Source organism: Cynocephalus volans, chromosome 4 (assembly GCF_027409185.1).
Source record: "Cynocephalus volans isolate mCynVol1 chromosome 4, mCynVol1.pri, whole genome shotgun sequence".
In the NCBI taxonomy this organism is placed as follows: Eukaryota; Metazoa; Chordata; class Mammalia; order Dermoptera; family Cynocephalidae; genus Cynocephalus; species Cynocephalus volans.
Window position 1 is genome coordinate 15,096,839 of NC_084463.1, and position 12,696 is coordinate 15,109,534.

A 12,696-nucleotide genomic window follows, 5' to 3' on the forward strand; every position below is an offset into this window, starting at 1 on the left:
TGGCTGAGTACCAGTCACAAAAAAAGACAAAAAAAAAAAAAAAAAATTTATTTATAATTATTATTAGTTTTTGGCAATTGGCCAGTATGGGGATCCAAACCCTCGACCTTGGTGTTATAACAACACACTATAACCAACTGAGCCAACCAGCCAGCCCTATTTATTACTTACTGGGTTTTTTTGTTTTTTAATTTTTTTGCAGCTGACCTGTAAGGGGATCCCACGACCTTGGTGTTGTAAGGCTACGCTCTAACCAACTGAGCTAACTGGCCAACCCTATTAATAACTTTTAAAATAACAATAATAAACTCATTGTATGTCAATATATAACCTCTTGCTGTGGAGTGAATGTTGGTGTTCCCCTAATATTCATATGTTAAAATCTACTCCCCAATGGAGGCTTTGGGAAGTGATCAGGTTGTGAGGTCTCCACCTTCATGAAGGGTATTAGTGCCCTTGTAAAAGAGACTCGAGGGAGGTTTTGTTTGTCCCTCTGCCATGTGAGCACAAATAGAACACAGTATAAAGAACAGGCCCTCAACAGACACCAAATCTGCTAGTGCCTTGATCTTGGACTTCTCAGAGTGCAGAACTGTGAAAAATAAATTTCTGTCTAAGGTATTTTGTTATAGCAGCCTGAAACAGACTGAGACATCTTTTTATGAAAAATAACTATATTTTCCAAAAGGAAAAAAAAAATAGTGAGAAAAGAGTGGCTTTGTTTTATATTTTTGCAAATCTCTTTAACCTCTGGCTTCAGAGAAGACAGCTGGATTCTCATAATTGCTTCTGTATCTAGTCTATCGCAGTATCACCTGTCATGTAGCCTCTGGGAAACTCCACAGTCCATGACAAAATGAGAGCAGAAAAGGCATTTAAGCATTATTACTAAAGTAGTTGTGATCTCACAGACCCTCTAAAAGCGTCTTAGGACCTCCAGAATTCCCAGACCACACTTTGGGGACCCCTATTGTAGTGTTTTGCCATAGGACCCTGTTTTGTCTGATTTTTTTTTTTTTTTTTTTCTTTTTTGTCGTTTTCTCATGACCGGCACTCAGCCAGTGAGTGCACCGGTCATTCCTATATAGGATCCGAACCCGCGGCGGGAGCGTCGCCGCGCTCCCAGCGCAGCACTCTACCGAGTGCGCCACGGGCTCAGCCCTCGTCTGATTATTTTGACAAAATAATCAATGCTTATCAATTTTGCAGATGATACAAAGCTGGGAAAGGGATTATTCCAAAAGGTGATAGAATAGAAACTTTTAATTACTTCAGCAGACCAGAATCAAGCAAAATTAAGTTTTACATGGAATGACTTGTATTTACATTTTGCTTTATTTTTAATCAGTCGCACGTGTACTAAAAGCGTAGGCTGGGAAGAACTGGCCTGATAGCAGTTTGTATGAAAAAGAGCTGGCGGTTTAGCTCAACCACAAGCTAAATATGAACCAACAGCTTGTAACATAATGTTAGGAAGTGTTGAGCTGGGGTAGACAGGCAGGGTTGCTTGGAGGTGGGGTGGGAAGTGGAGGAAGAAGTTACTTTTTTTTGTTGTTGTTGTTCCAGCCCTCACCTGGATTACCCAGAAAGTGCAGGGGAATAGAAAGGAGGCCCTCCACACTTGCACTCTGCTAACAGTTCACTCTCAAAAGGTTAAATAAAAGAAAGCTAAATCCACAAACAAAATTCTTTCAAGTTCTCCAAGTTTTCACAGCCAAGAGGACAAGGACATCCTCCCAGGCTGGATCCACAGGTCTCCACCACAGTGTACAGTCCAGTTTGGACTCCGGGCTGCCAGGGGGCTGATCGCAGATTTCCTCTGGCTCTCTCAACATTGCTCACCCCCAGCAGATTGCTCTGGCTGGAGGCCTCTGTTCAGGGGGCTGCATGCTTCTGCAGAATTCTCTTTCTCAATCTCAGCATCACCTCATGCTTGGTCAGGTGGGTCTCAACTCTTCCTTGCCTGGCCCAGAGGGAGGAAGGTGCTTGGCTCCTTCCTGCCTGGTGCCAAGGTAGCATCTTTGTGCCCTTGCAAAGTCGTTCCATCCCTTCCTTCTTGGGTCAAGAAACAAGTTCCCCCCACAGTCAGCAAGGATGGCCCAGATTGGCACACACTTTAAAGAAGGTTATGGTTTCTCCTACTCTGCTCCCATCTGAGTCAACCTTGAGAAAAGCATTCTAGTCTGGACTTTTCATATTAGGAGATTTTTAATGACCTGGTGAAATTCCAGGGGGTGGTATAGGATGTTAGAAGTGGAATATAGGCTCTCGAGTCAGACGCAAGTTCAAATCCCAGCTCGGCCACTTACTAACTGCATGACCTCTGCACAAATTATTTAAATTCTATGAACGCTGTCCATTTATGACATGAAATTAATATTATGTATTGTGAAGACTGAATGAGATAATCCATGTAAAGTATTTGTTATAGTACCTGGTACACGGTATTCATTCATTAACTATTAATTGTATAAATTATACTTTATATCAAAAATTTTTAAAGGGAAACATGATCTGAAGAGAGAGGCCTTTCTGCCCATAAGACAGGCCACTTTCATTATCTGACCAGAGAAGTGGGGCCACAGGGAGTCCCCAGGCCACAGGCATCCAGTTCAGAAGAGTAGCTCTGCTCTGCATTTGCATAACTAAAAGTCCCCTCCAGCGATTTTCCTAGAATGAAAATAGATTAACGTCAGCTTTGAAATGACAGTTTTTCATTTCCTCTCCATTCCTATCAAGGCTTCAAAGACTTCAGGGTTAATTTTCAGTCAGGACTCAAGCTCCAAGGATCTGTGTACGTCCCTCTCCCACGGTCCCCCATTCATAGGAAGAAAAGCCCAGCCTGAGGAATTTGCTGTCTATCGTTTTGGCCAGGCCTGTCCCTGCCAAAAGCCAAAGCCAGACAAGAATACAGACGGAGCCCCATAGACCGACCATATACTAACACTACACTTGATCTTAGCCAAAAGGCATGGAAGCGATGACCATCTACCTGATAGTTAAAAGTTATAAAAAGACTGTTAGATCAAGTATAGTCTATCCTCCTACCTTAAAATACACCTTCATAACAAAGAGGAACCCAGCTCAAATTGAGAATTCCTGGACTCCTCAGTTTCTCCCTGGAATGGGGAGATGCCGGGAGACCTGGCCCGTCCCCTCCTAATCCTATACTTTCATCCCATCCCATATAGGCCTCTTGGGCATGCATGAGGACACCCCAATGAGCACATTCAAATTCCACCACACAGCCCTCCCACAGTCACCCTTGACCACCTAGGGATGCACACATTAGACACAGTCTGTCTTTGGAGTGATGGGCCTGGGGAAGAGGCCCGTGGAGGCCCTGGAGTGGGCTGAGGGCAGTCGGGAAAGGAATTCCAGGATCTCAGGTGTGGAGGGGGGACTCGTGTTTCTGGTGGACACATTTTCTGTCCTCCCCAAAGGGAGGGACAAGACTGTAAGAGGGCCAGAGCAGGGCCCTCCAGAGCAGAGGCCCCAAGTAGGAGTCCCTCTTGCTCTTGGCTTACAGTGTTGTACATTCAGCAGTATTTACTGAGCACTTTCTATGTGCCAGATGCTGTAGTGGGTTTTGAGGATACTGCTGTTAAGAAGGCTGGCTGGTCCCTTCCCTTAAGGAGCTTATAGTCCAGTGCGGGGAGATGCAGGACAAAGAAGTGAGCAGCCGCCAGAGGAAAAAAAGGGAGCAAACAAATGGCAAATATTTACACATTTAAAAAAAAACTCAAGAGGAAAAGGAGGGTGGTGAGATTGGAGGTGGGCAGGGGCCGGGCTGTGTTGGGCTTGAAGCTACCTTCATGAGTTTGGATTTTATGGAAAGAGTATTAAGAAGGGAGTGATTTAATTTATACTCCAGAAAGATTAGTCTGGCTGCTGTGAGGAGAAAGGGTTGTAGGGTGGAGAGAGGAGGCAGGGAGACCGGGAGGAGGCGACGGTGGCAGCTCACGTGAGAGAATGACCGTCCGGGGCCGGCCCGTGGCTCACTCGGGAGAGTGTGGTGCTGAGAACACCAAGGCCCCGGGTTCGGATCCCATATACGGATGGCCGGTTCACTCACTGGCTGAGCGTGGTGCTGACAACACCAAGTCAAGGGTTAAGATCCCCTTACCGGTCATCTTTAAAAAAAAAAAAAAGAGAGAGAGAGAATGACCGTCTGGACTAAGCCTGGTGCTGCGGGAAGGAGAAAGTGCACTAAAGGAGGCCGAGCCCACAGGACCTGCCGTGAGGGAGAAAGAGATGTCCAGATAACAGGCCTCTTCCTCTCCGGCTTTGGCCACACCCTATTTCAGTCGTCGCTACCTTTTTCATGTGCAGTCGCTATAGCCGACGTTCACATGTTTATGAAGTCAAACCTATTGACATTTGTCTTTGTGATTTTTTACATCGTTGCTTTTTTTGATCTCAAGATCTTTTTCATTTCAAGACCTCATGTTATTTACCTATAATGTTTTTATTTATTTGTTTTATTTTTTATTTTTTTGGCAGCTGGTTGATACAGGGATCGAACCCTGGACCTCGGTGTCGTCAGCACCGTGCTCTAAATAACTGAGCTAACCAGCTGTCCTCTCTTTTTTTAAAATTGGAAGTGAGTTTTGATATAAGGTAGTATTCATCAAACTGCTGGTAGCCACTTATCAGTGAATTGTAAGAACAATTTACTGCGTAGACACCAGAATTTTCCTTTTAATAATATAGGAATGGAACGGAATAGAATAGAATAAATTAGAAAATATCACAGCCCATCTGACAAAATAAGCAGAAATATTGCTTTATGAACTTTTGCTTTAATTATGAATTTATTTTTATGAGCATATATACTGGGCTGATATGTCTCACATCGTTCTTAGTGTGGGTCATGGTCAAAAAAAGTTTGAAAGTCCCTTTATGGATGAAATGATAAAATCTGATTATTTTAGTCCAAAACTTAAGCAATTTTTCCAGCATCCTTCAAAGAATAGTTTTTTCTTTCACTGCTGATTTATGAGTCCTTTTTAGCATGTATTAAATTCTAATTCAGACCACCAACACATATTTTTTAAGCATCTACTGTATGCCATCTATATGTTAGGCATGGGGGAAATGACACAGTGGTGAATGAAAACATAGTCCCTCTCTTCACTCCTGGACCTTGCAGAAATGCTGAGGTGTGTTTCTGGGTTACCTATTCTGTCCCATTGATCTTTCTATGGATTTTTGTTCCAGTACCACAGTTGTTATTGTAACTGCCATTTGTCAAACAGCTGTTAAGGGCCAGGCATTGTACTAAGTGCTTTACATACAGTATTCATTTAATCCTCATAACGATGCTATAAATGATATTCTTATTCCCACTTTACTAGATGAGGAAACAGGCTATGAGATGTTAGGAAGTTTTCCCAAGGTGACTGTCTTAGTCTGCTTAGGCTGCCATAGCAAAATACTACAGACTGTGTGGCTTAAATAACAGAAATTTATCTTCTCTCAGTTTTGGAGGCTGGAAAATCCAAGATCGAGGTTCTGGCAGGGTTTGGTTTCTGGTGAGGGATCTGCTCTCTCTTGGGCTTGTAGATGGCCACCTTCTCACTGTGTCTTCACATGGACTTTCCTTTGTGCGCTTGGGGTAGGGTGGGGCTGTTAGAGCTTTAACATATAAATTTTGGGGAGACACAATTCAGTCCATAGCAGTGACATGTCCAGAAAGTGGCAGAGTCATATTCAAACCCAGATCTTCCTCCAGAACCTGAATTCTTATATAACACCATTTCTGATAGGGCCAATCCCACCTCATTATTTTTATTTTCTAAAGAAAAAAAGAAAAGAAAAGCCATTCTTGTCCATTTATTCTTTCAGGTGAACTTCAAAAATCACTTTGACCCATTCCATGTTAGCAAGAATTGACGTCTTCACCCCACCAGGTTGACCCTTCCAGGAATGTGCTATGTGCTATCTCTCGGGGAAGTCATGTGGTTTTCCTCATAAAGGTCTCACACACATTTCTTGCCTCTTGCCAAGGGTTTTCTGAGCTCATATCTTTTTAGTTTAGTGCTTCTCAAACTGTAATTTGCATACAATCACCTGGGGATCTTCTTTAAAAGCAGATACTGGTTCGGTTGGACCAGTATGGAGCCTAGAATTCCAAAATTCTAACAAGCTCTCAGTTGATGTGGGTGCTGATGTAAGGACTGCAGTGGTGCTATTTTGAGTGGGATAGTTTAGTCTCATATTTCAGAACTGGTTATTGTGATTATCTAAGAAAAGCTAATGATTTTTATTTGGCCAGTTTTGCATACAGTCCTCTTTCTGAACCCAGGAGGTTTGCTTGTTGCTGTGGAGACCAGCTGCAACTGCCAGAGGTGGGGAGAGAGTTTGGGGAGAGGAGACCATCACGTTGTTGCTAAAAAAGGACCTGTGACATCCATTGCCTGGAAGTCTAGGCAACCAGGACCCGTTGCCTAGCAGCAGCCCCCTCCCACCCTTGCCCCTTACAGTGTTACCCTATTGCATGACTCAGACCCAGCGAATCCTAGAGCGTGGCATAGAGTAGGTGCTCAATAAGTACTTGCTGGATAAATGAATCTTGGGCAGCACCCGCCCCCCACCAACTTTTCTTACAGATGAAGAAACTAAGGCCCAGAGAGAGGAAGTAACTTGTTGGAAATTAGTTATTGGCATGGTTGGAGTGAGAACTCACGTTTCCTGCCTTCTATTCAGAGTTTCACCTTATGCTGGGCCCTGAAAGAGACATCAGAGAAGCACAGTCCAAAATGAGGACCCAGAAACACAGCACATTAGAACCGAGAGACCTTCGAGATCATCTTACCCAGGGCTTCTTAACTTAGGGTATTTTGGAACCACCGTATACAGGCCTAGGCTTCACCTCTGAATAGTCTGATTCAATAGGTCTGTGGTGGGCACTGCAGGCTTTACACAATCACCAGGTAGGTGATTCAGATGCATAGCCTGATTTGGGAACCACTGTCCTGGCCCAATCCCCTTGTTGTGCTGAGCTGGGAAGGGAAGCAACTTGCTGATGGCCTCACAGAACCATTCCACAGGACTACTGCTATGGTTTGAATGTCCCTTCCAAGATTCATGTTGAAGCATAATCCCCATTGTAACATTATTAAGAGGGTGGGAAATCCAACTATGGTATTTGAAAGGTGGGGCCTTTGAGAGGTGATTGGATCATGAGAGCTCTCCCTCATGAATGGATTAATTCACTCATGAATTAATGGATTAATGGGTTATCATGGGAGTGGTGCTAGTGGCTTTTTAAGAGGAGAAAAGACCTGAGTAAGCATGTTAGCATGCCCTTGCCCTCTCACCATGAGATGCCCTGCACTGTCTCAGGATTCTGCAGTCTCCACCAACAAGAAAGCCTTCACCAGTCTGGCTGGTTAGCTCAATTGGTTAGAACACAGCCTTATAACACCAAGGTCATAGGTTCTGATTCCCATACCAGCCAGCTGCAAAAAAAAAAAAAAAAAAAAAACAGCCTTCACCAGATGTCTCCCCTCAACCTTGCACTCAAAAACTGTAAGAAATCAGTTTCTTTTCTTTATAAATTTCCCAGTTTTGGGTATTCCATCATAAGCAACAGAAAACTGGGCTGAGCCCGTGGCGCACTCGGTAGCGTGCTGCGCTAGCAGCGCGGCGACGCTCCCGCCGCGGGTTCGGATCCTACATAAGAATGACCGGTGCACTCCCTGGCTGAGCGCCGGTCACGAAAAAAAAGAAAAAAATATATATATAAGCAACAGAAAACTAACTAAGACAACTACCTTAAGACCTGAGCTTTGTGTTGTTTGTTTGTTTGTTTTATATTTATTTTAATTTTTATTGAATCAAAATTGGTTATACATATTTTTGAGGTTCAACATTGAGATATGTTGATCAAATCAATATTACTAGCATATATTCTGTTACAAATCATAATTATTCTTTATGCCTCTTGTCCAATCCCTCCCCATCCCCTTTTCCCTCCCCCCTTTCCCCTCTAATCACCCTAGATTTCTTCTCTCCCTCTGAAAGAATAATGGTTACTCTGTTGATTTGCTGCCCAAATGGTCTGTCCAATGCTAAGACGCATGATCAGGTCTGAGCTTTGGCTGGCCAGTTAGCTCAGCTGGTTAGAGCACAGTGTTGATAATGCCTTGGTCAAGGGTTCATATCTCCATAATGACCAGCCAACAACAACAAAAGACCTGAGCTTCTAGAAGTTGGGAACCACATCCAACCCTGGACTTCCTGACCAGGAGAGGGGAAGAGGAGCAGGATCAGGAGCTGAGACTGACTTGGCATCTAGACCTGGCATTTCATTTCCCCAAGTACAGTAATGAGCCAGGAAAGTCTTATGTGTGAGTAGGAAAGGTAGTTGCTAAAGGCTGTGATTTCAGAGATGCAGAAGTCTTTCACCCCATCTTTTAAATGTTGTGACTGCCTCTGCCCTGGGACCCCACCAGGGTCCCAAGGCGTGGAGCTTGGGGAAGCTGAACCCAGCTGCAACTAGACAAGCTACCACCAGCACCCCAGAGCTCTGCCGGGGTCCTGAGGTATGGAGCTGGGGAAAGCTGAACCCAGCCACACTCAGGTAAAGAGCACATCAAAAACATTTCCACGCAGGTGGTGTACTATAGCCACTGCAATTGCCACGGCTGCCACAAAAACAGCTAGTGTCTATAGCAGCAGTCACAGCCACCCTGCAAATGGCATGCCAGACTCTCAACTGCATTGACACAAGGAGAGGCACCAGTGAAGACCAAAAAAAAAAGAGAGAGAGAGAGAAAAGAGTTCCTCTCCACCAAGCACACTCCAGAGTAATAGAAGCAGCATCTGATTTACGATAATAGGGGAGGACTTGATCACACCTGTCTCAGTACTGGACAGATCATCTAGGCAACAAACCAACGGAGGAACAATCTATCAGATGGAGAGAACAAATCTATGGTTATTAGATGGGGGAGGAGGGAGGGGGAAAAGGGAGGAGGGGGGATTGGGTAAAGGGTATAAAGAATAAGTGTGATTTGTAACAATGAATATACTAATGAAAAATAAGTTAAAAATAGAATAAAATAAAATAAATGTCGTGCTGGTCATACAGCAGAGAACGGTGCCCCCTCTTCTCCCTGCTTCCAGCAGGGCTGTAAGAGACTCCCATCAGAGACCCCAGCTCAGGGAGGGAGGAGTCGATTAGCCCTCTGGATGTGAGTTATGTATAGGTTTAGTCTGCCTAGAGGAAAAAAGATTGGAGAGAGACTGTGGCCTCCCAAGGGTCCTTTGACCACAAATTCCTCCAGCTCAGCAACCGCTGGGCAACAGCAAAGCCCGTGCTCTCAAGGCTGCACCCAAACATGTCACGTCACTGGTCACAAGCCTTGGGTTAGAGAAAGGGGCCCTTCCTAAGCTGTCTGTGTTCATTTCTGAGATCCTCTGTAGGATGTGTTCCAAACTCTGCTTGCCTCAGAGGAGAAGCTGGGTGTGTAGGAAGTTGGCAAGGCAGTTGGGGGCCCTTCTTTCCTCTCCCCAGGCATCTCTCTAGCCACTCTCTCTCCCCAGGGCCCAGCCCAAGGAGTCCCCTCTATAGCTGACTAAGGCTCAGCCACCCCAGGCCTGTCTCCAGGAAGCTGGCCAATGTCCACTCTCTGGGCATTGGGCTGCTTCACGGGGCTTGGTGCACTGTGGCTTTCTCCTCCCGCCATAGGCCTGGGAGGGTCTGAAAGCTTCAGTTTGTTTCTGAGTCAGCCATCAGGGAGGGGTGACTGCCCTCACTGACAAGCTGAGCCTCTCTTCCAGCCGCACTGTCTTGGTAGCATCCCCTCAGCACCCGGCCGGGGACCTGGAGAATCATGGGGCTGGGTCACCACCAGGAGGACAGCATGCCTCTTGTCCTGGGGCAGAACAACAGTAACAACCACAGCTCATGTTCATTTAGTTTCCAGAGCACCTTGCTTAATCCAAAGCAGGCTTTTTGGACTCAGAGGCTATTGATTCAGCCATCACGCATGTGTTCATCCATCCGTTCACCAAACTTGCATTGACTGCCCACTCCACCCTATGTGCATGGCACTGTGCAAGGTTATAGTCCAGTGGGACAGAATCGACAAGGTCATAGATGTCTCTCCTGCCAACAGTAAGGCAAATGCCCATCCTACTCCCAAACCTCACCTAAAAAAGAGAGACTAAAAAATTACTCTCGGTTGGATAATTCGTCAATAAACTTTACTCAGCACCTACTACGTATTGGGTGTTTTGTTGACCACGCATTGATCTTCACAATAACCTTTTGAGATAGGTAGTATACCATGTACACATGAGGAAGAAGACAGACTTGCCAAAATTTACACAGCTGCTGAGTACCAAAACTGAGAGCCAAAGTCATATTCTTTCTCCTGACCTTGCTGGCAGCCCCAGCATGAGCCTTGCAGGCCCAGGCCACTGAAAACCCCCAGGGAGAGCCAAACTTGGGCCCTACCCCAGACCTTCCACCTGTCCTCCACTGGCCCTACCCTCGTTCCCTCTCCATTCAGTCAACCAGTCAAAGGCAATTATTGATCACCTATAGGTACAAAGCTCTTGGGGGAAGGGGGGAAAGGGTGAATCATCCGTGGCTTTGTCACTAAAGGCTCTCATAGCCTAATAGGAGAGGATAGCACACAAATAGCTACAATGCAATATAAAAAGTAAGAATTAGATAAAGTGCTAGATAAAGTTCCAGAGGGGCCTGGGGGGGATGGCTTTGATTTAGGAGACTCTTCGTGGAGGAAGGGGCACTGAGATGGGTCTTGAGGATATTTAGGTTTTGGTCATGCAGAGATGTGGGGGAAGGGCTGCCCAGATTCCAGAAACGGATTCAGAAACTTAAGCAAAGGTGCGCAGGCAGGAAAAAGGTGCAGGGCACAGGAAGAGGGAGGACTACAGGGATTCGTGGTTGGAAACACACTGCAGACATTCTATAAATATTTATTACCTGAAAAACAAAAATGGTAAATTTGGGCCAGGTTACAGAGGACCTAAAATACCACACTGCAGAGTGGGGCACTTGTTCAGTTGCTAACAGGAGCCGTTAATTGTTCCCCATTGGTGGGTGAGGCCAGGTGTCTGTTCCATCTCTGTTCTCTCCAGAGATTGTCCAACAGTGTCAGCAGCCCTGTCCCCTCCTGCTGTGTCATCATTTACTCCTTTTCAAGTACCAGGCCCACACCCAGCAGCCCCCATGTTGCAGCCCAGAAAGCTTCCTTCCTGGGGCAGCAGGGCCAAGTCATTTGGAAACCTCTCTGTGATGAGCTCTGCGATCAAGGTACTGATAACAGCAGGTGGTTTGGCCTTGCCGTGTCCCCAATTGCAGAGGTGAATGTGGTGGCGAGTTTCGTTGGCCCTTCACCTCCACCTTGGGCCCGGTTCACTTTCACTGCTGGGGACGTGCGGCCGCCTTTGAAGAGCCTTTTCAAGATCCTGCTTCAGCCCTTTGCTGCCTCTGCCTTCAAGGTTGCTCCGTCCTGCCGCCCCCCCCCCATTCTGGGCCACCCATGGCTGAGCCACTAACCTTGCCTTCGCCAACCACAGCTCTTCATGCTCGCCTCACTTAGAGGCTCTGAGGACTGAAAATGGGGGAGAAGAACCTTTCACTGTTTAACCTCTTGAGCCTCTCCTCTAGAACAAACAAGCTGGCTGTCCGCCTGGGGACCGGCTCATTGCCTGCTCCCTGAGGGCAGAGCCCTGGCTGGGACTCCTCTCTAACCTGGATGGACTGCGGTGGCCCATGAGACCTGCTAAGCCTTAGTTTCCTCCCAAATCAAATAGGCTAAGAACTCCTGGCCAGCTTTCTGCACAGGCTGAGAGGAGACCTCCATGAGACAGTGTGAGAGGCCTTCGTAGACTGTCAATTAATCTAGGAGAATTATGGTTGAGATTATTAGCTTATGAAGATTGAGTTCATGTTATTTGCACTCTTAGCACCCTGTTCTTTTTCTTCATAGCACTTATAGATTTTTATAACTATATTGTAAGTTATTATTATTACTAAGCACATAGCTTATGTATTTAACACCTATCTCCTCACCAGGGTATGAGGTAGAGCAGAGCTGGAGCCACGTTCAGTTTTTCTTCTCATTACTCTCCCAGCACCTTATTCCATGCCTGGAATGTCATGGAGGCTTAAGAAATAACTAACTGATAAGTTATTGGAGGCCCCACCACTCGTCCTCACTAGAGACTTCTATTAGGCTAGTTGTGCTCGCTGCTGAACCCTGGCGTGTAGTAGGCAATGAATAAATGTTTTTTGGACGTTGAAATGAATAAATCTTCTTAATACCAGCTTCATTAAGCTGTGAATTCCTGTTGCTGAAGAATCCGCTGTGTCTACCCATTGCCCCCTCCACGATCCGAAAGTCCAGACAGGTTCTCTGGGGCTCTCAGTACCCACCTTATTGCCTCTCCTTCCTTCACATTGTCCTCTGCTACATCCAAACTGCTCACTGTCGCCTGCCCAAGATATGCTTGTACCAACTGTGGACCTCTGCTGGGGCTGAGGTCTTCACTTTTCCCTTCCCTCAAAGTCCTGTCTAAAGTTCCTTCCTTTTTAATCTCCCTTAGAAAACTCTGTGTGTGTGTGTGTGTGTGTGTGTGTGTGTGTGTGTGTGTAATAGTGCTTTATACCTGTGAAGGATTTCAATTTAGAAAAAAGGCTTTCACATACATGAT

The 12,696-nt window shown here is 45.8% G+C and overlaps 1 pseudogene; it reads left to right on the forward strand.

The window, feature by feature from the left end:
• LOC134375864 (large ribosomal subunit protein mL51-like) overlaps positions 1–11,538 on the forward strand; it is a 30,830-nt pseudogene extending 19,292 nt beyond the window's left edge.
• Positions 11,539–12,696: the final 1,158 nt, after the last annotated feature.